We start from the raw sequence: 6,061 nt of genomic DNA, 5'->3' as shown, positions 1-6,061 counted from the left end.
ATCTGTTTGCTAATGGTGTCCATTTCCAGGTCTCCTTTCAATACTCCTTAACATACTGACCAGCCTCTCTTCTCAAATATATGTACCTTGACACTGCATAATATTTTTCTTTCGACATTCTCATAATACAAAATTTATACTTAAAGCATTTCTAGGGCTTATAACATTTTAGACAGTATATCAGATACATCAATACTTGATCAATTCGTGTATTAGACACTGAGAGACTTTTTGCTGTGTATTGGGTTCTTCACTATAAATTTCCATGCTGAACTTTCTACATATAATAATTTTACACGAAGAAATAAATGTCAAGATACTACCTTTGTTTTTTACACATATTTAATTTTGTAATGTTCAGTTTATATTCTCATAAGTTAATAAAGGAAAGAAAGGTTTCTGACAAACTGTAATGTTAACCATGTTTGCGACCTGTGAACATCTACTTGTAAAGGAAATATTTTGAGAAGCAATTTGACGGTGGGTAATACTTGAATCACTTCGACACTGATGGCATCGTGTTTAAGAAAAGGTAAAGCCATCCAAACTATTACAAATACAAATTCAAACATAACCTGACAAAACATTTAGCTTCAAAAGTTACAGAGGATATATATATATATATATATATATATATATATATAACAGAGGGAAACATTCCACGTGGAAAAAATATATCTAAAAAGAAAGATGATGAGACTTACCAAACAAAAGCACTGGCAGGTCGATAGACACACAAACAAACACAAATATACACACAAAATTCAAGCTTTCGCAACAAACTGTTGCCTCATCAGGAAAGAGGGAAGGAGAGGGAAAGACGAAAGGATGTGGGTTTTAAGGGAGAGGGTAAGGAGTCATTCCAATCCCAGGAGCGGAAAGACTTACCTTAGGGGGAAAAAAGGAAAAAAGGACAGGTATACACTGGCACACACACACATATCCATCCACACATACAGACACAAGCAGACATATTTGTGTCTGTATGTGTGGATGGATATGTGTGTGTGTGCCAGTGTATACCTGTCCTTTTTTCCTTTTTTCCCCCTAAGGTAAGTCTTTCCGCTCCTGGGATTGGAATGACTCCTTACCCTCTCCCTTAAAACCCACATCCTTTCGTCTTTCCCTCTCCTTCCCTCTTTCCTGATGAGGCAACAGTTTGTTGCGAAAGCTTGAATTTTGTGTGTATATTTGTGTTTGTTTGTGTGTCTATCGACCTGCCAGTGCTTTTGTTTGGTAAGTCTCATCATCTTTCTTTTTAGATATATATATATATATATATATATATATATATATATATATATATATATATATATATATATATATATATATATATATATAGCAGACTTTACATCATGTAGCAACTGCTGTGTTGAGTTATAACCCAAATATTAAATATGTAAATTGTATTTCAACTCAAAATTCTAAGACACACTTCATTTTCATTAATACTGACACTAGCATCCTATTTGAATGTTTGTAACACTGAAACAATATAGAAGGCCCAATATTCCTTCCTGGCACTTTCAATCATTTTCCTGAGTTTTTACACTCACTCAGATAAGAGACTCAACGTCATGAGGAGCAACTTATGTAAGAAATAATGGCATTGTGAGCCCTTGCTGCAGGGCAAGGCTATGCTAATCACACCACTGAATGAGCAGTTGTTTTCTTTTAAGTTAAATCAATAGTTCTGACATACTACATAAAAATATTGCAACAGTGTTTTTTTTCAGTATTTCCCCCCCCCCCCTCTCTCTTTTGTGAGAAATGTTGAGCTATTTAACAAATTTGTCAAAAGATGAAAAAAACCAGGTAAGGTTATGCAAACATGCAAAAATATTTAACTCCTGTTTAAATCCAGGAAGAAAACATTGTCAGCTAACAACTACAATTAACAGAACTAAGAAACTCTGTCACTTGTCGAAAGCTGACAGAGAATATCACGCATGGTCAGTGACAGTGTAGATTATGGTGACTTTACGTGAAACTGAGAAGCTAAGATGGTAGATTCATGGTGGTTTTGATGGCAGTGACAGTATACAAATATAACATGCAAGTACCGTAAAACAAATTAAATCTGAAAAATGAAAGAAGTTTCAAATTAATGAAAAGTAACATTAACCCACACTCTGTAAAGAGAAAAAAGACCAAGATAAGATGTCAAAAGTTTCAAAGAACTTTAACTCCAACCAATGGCATGCAAATCACCACATGTTTCACACTGAAATAGATGTGACATGTAGCTACCATAATTACTGAGCTTCACAAAACAGTAGTAGTAAGCCATTGCCACTAAACAATTTATTGCCATGGCAGCATTTTTATTCTATTGCATTGTGGAACTTAATGATGATGAGCGTTTGAGAATGAGGCCACTCACTAGTTATGAAATAATAAAGAATCATGAGCACAGTAGCTGTGGAAGAGTTACTTCACATTCTTTTCTGGTTGATTTACTTAATAAATCTCTACTCATGGAACCACACAATGATACAGATGTACTTTTGTTGTTTAGAATTTTGTTGGATACTAATACTCTCAAAGACTCCATCAAGTTGGTGAAAACTGTGCAACTGACGGAATATTTTGAGCTTTCAAACCAACTGCAAAGAAACAGCCCTCTCATCACTCGTTGTCACCTCCACACTTTAATTTAACCAGGCTTCAATTACTTATCTTCATACTCAGAAAGAACATCTTACCCACAATCCTTCCTACCCAATCTAAGAAATAACCTTGTGTCATAACTGCTCCCAGTCTCTCTTCACTAAGGCCATACCCCTGTAGAAGTCCCAGGTACAAGGTCTGTCTTACACACCTGCTCCGTACAGCCTATTCCAGTCCTGTCACAGGCATACCCTAGCTTAATGGTCATGTGAAGCATATATATAAGCTCTGCTGTACTTTCTGCACAGTATTTTATGTGGACATTGTGGTGTCACTGCCAAACACCACACTTGCTAGGTGGTAGCCTTTAAATCGGCCGCCGTCCGTTACTATATATTGGACCCGCGTGTCGCCACTATCAGTGATTGCAGACTGAGCGCTGCCACATGGCAGGTCTAGTCTAGAGAGACTCCCTAGCACTCGCCCCAGTTGTACAGTTGACTTTGCTAGCGATGGTTCACTGACTACAGACGCTCTCATTTGCAGAGATGACAGTGTAACATAGCCTTCATCTACGTCATTTGCTACGACCTAGCAAGGCGCCATATTCAATAACTATTGATATTGATATTGTGAATCATGTACCGTCAAGAGCGACGTTCATCATTAATGGATTAAAGTTAAGTATCAAATTACTTACGTCCGCTTTCTGAATTCTAATTCCTTGTCATGTTCTGGACCTCACGTCAGTATAGTTCTTCCTTCCTCACACCAGCCTGCGTGAGCTAAAACGCGTGCATTTCGGCCTCCTCTAGTAACACGGTGTTGGCTTTTCAGCCAACACAACATTGGTGACGACTCAAAACGGTGTTCTTATCTATACTGCCCAGATTTCGTTGTGTCATGGCTTCGCCACAATCTCCAGATGTACTGTCCAAATTTTATCGCACAGCCGACCTCGGCGAAGATCAGTTTGGATTCCGCAGAAATGTTGGAACACGTCAGGCAATACTGACCCTACGACTTATCTTAGAAAATAGATTAAGGAAAGGCAAACTTACATTTCTAGCATTTGTGGACTTAGACTAAGCTTTTGACAATGTTGACTGGAATACTCTCTCTCAAATTCTAAAGGTGGCAGGGGTAAAATACAGGGAGCGAAAGGCTATTTACAATTTGTACAGAAACCAGATGGCAGTTATAAGAGTCGAGGGGCATGAAAGGGAAGCAGCGGTTGGGAAGGGAGTGAGACAGGGTTGTAGCCCGTCCCCGATGTTATTCAATCTGTATATTGAGCAAGCAGTAAAGGAAACAAAAGAAAAATTCGGAATAGGTATTAAAATTCATGGAGAAAAAGGAAAAACTTTGAGGTTCGCCGATGACATTGTAATTCTGTCAGAGACAGCAAAGGACTTGGAAGAGCAGTTGCACGGAATTGACAATGTCTTGAAAGGAGGATATAAGATGAACATCAACAAAAGCAAAACGAGGATAATGGAATGTAGTCAAATTAAATCGGGTGATGCTAAGGGGATTAGATTAGGAAATGAGACACTTAAAGTAGTAAAGGAGTTTTGCTATTTAGGGAGCAAAATAACTGATGATGGTCGAAGTAGAGAGGATATAAAATGTAGACTGGCAATGGCAAGGAAATCGTTTCTGAAGAAGAGAAATTTGTTAACATCTAGTATAGATTTAAGTGTCAGGAAGTCGTTTCTGAAAGTATTTGTATGGAAGTGAAACATGGACGATAACCAGTTTGGACAAGAAGAGAATAGAAGCTTTCGAAATGTGGTGCTACAGAAGAATGCTGAAGATAAGGTGGGTAGATCACGTAACTAATGAGGAGGTATTGAATAGGATTGGGGAGAAGAGGAGTTTGTGGCACAACTTGACTAGAAGAAGGGATCGGTTGGTAGGACATGTTTTGAGGCATCAAGGGATCACAAATTTAGCATTGGAGGGCAGCGTGGAGGGTAAAAATCGTAGAGGGAGACCAAGAGATGAATACACTAAGCAGATTCAGAAGGATGTAGGTAGCAGTAGGTACTGGGAGATGAAGAAGCTTGCACAGGATAGAGTAGCATGGAGAGCTGCATCAAACCAGTCTCAGGACTGAAGACGACGACAACAACAACAACAACAACAACAACAGAATCAGCAGACGCAGGCATTACTGGATGCCCTTGGACAGCTCATCCAGGGTCAACGTGCAATGCAAAACGATGCGGCAGCTGCCGCTTCACCGCTAACGCAGCCACAACACGCCGTTGCACCGTCTTTCAGACCTTTTGATGTTGCACTGTAAATCTGGACGGAGTGGTCACGCCAATTTGGATTCCATCTCGCCGCCTACAGAATTCAAGGTAACGAGCGGCAGCCTTTTCTTTTGTCATCCGTCGGAGTGCAAACCTACAGTGTGATAGTGAAATTATTTCCCCGACACGACGTAGCAACTCTGTCCTAGGAAGAAATTTTGTCTGCACTAGATGCATATTTCAAACAATCAGTCAATGTAGTTGCGAAACGGTATACCTTCTTTCGTATAAAACGTACGGCAGGTCAGACTAATGGGGAGTGGGTTGCAACCTTGCAAGATCTTACTAGGGATTGTGCTTTTGAGTGTCAATGTGCACTCCTGTATTCAGATACTATGGTGTGTGATGCAATTGTACAGAACGTTTCTGATGTTCGTATAAGGGAACAGATTTTGAAACTAGTCAATCCCTCCCTTCAACAAGTGATGGACATATTGGATCGGTAGGACACACTTGACTTTGCTCAGGAATCATTTGAAACTTCGCCAGCCGTATGTCAAGTTCACCGGCCCACCGGGCGAGCTGCACGGAGCAGTAAACAGCCCTCTCGCCCGGCTGCGCCACTGCCGCCAGGCTCTCAGCCACGTGTGCTGCGCCGGCAAGCAAATGCAGTGCTCAAATCATGCCTGCGGTCCACTACTGTACATTCGCGTGAGAATTGCCCGTCACGCCAAGCTATTTGCTTTTACTGTAATAAAAACGGACATGTTCAGAGTGTTTGCCAGAAAAAGCCCAGATCGGAAACTCAAAACCTTTCCAGGCCCTTTGCTTCGCGCTGGAATCGGCATCGAACCGAGCATACTCAGGATCACGAAACTTCGCCCATGGAAATTCATGTCGTTCATTCCACTCCGTCCAGTGCCACTCTCTCTAACAGTGACTGTGTTCGTCCCACAAATAGTGTGCGTCGACATCGCCAGAACTCCCATGAAGTCACAAGTGATTTTGTACCAGTGTCAGTTCACGCTGCACGAGACAGTCGCTCTTGTTGTCAGCAGGACAATAAACTTTTTGTAGACTTGGACATTAACGGCAAAGTGATACCATTCCAGCTCAACACCGGAGCTGCAGTTTCACTGATCAATTAAGACACTTACAAACTGCTGGGCACACCTCCATTGCGTGCCGCAAAT

General features: G+C 40.5%; 1 protein-coding gene across 2 annotated transcripts in view; it reads right to left on the bottom strand.

Moving 5' to 3' along the window:
- The window catches only part of LOC126195406 (probable phospholipid-transporting ATPase IIB), a 192,053-nt gene that overhangs the window by 5,224 nt on the left and 180,768 nt on the right, over nt 1-6,061 (bottom strand). The window lies entirely within an intron of this gene.

The sequence above is a fragment of the Schistocerca nitens genome, chromosome 7 (genome assembly GCF_023898315.1).
Source record: "Schistocerca nitens isolate TAMUIC-IGC-003100 chromosome 7, iqSchNite1.1, whole genome shotgun sequence".
NCBI lineage: Eukaryota > Metazoa > Arthropoda > Insecta > Orthoptera > Acrididae > Schistocerca > Schistocerca nitens.
Note: the sequence above shows the minus strand (reverse complement) of the source record. Positions and strands in the feature narration are given on the sequence as shown.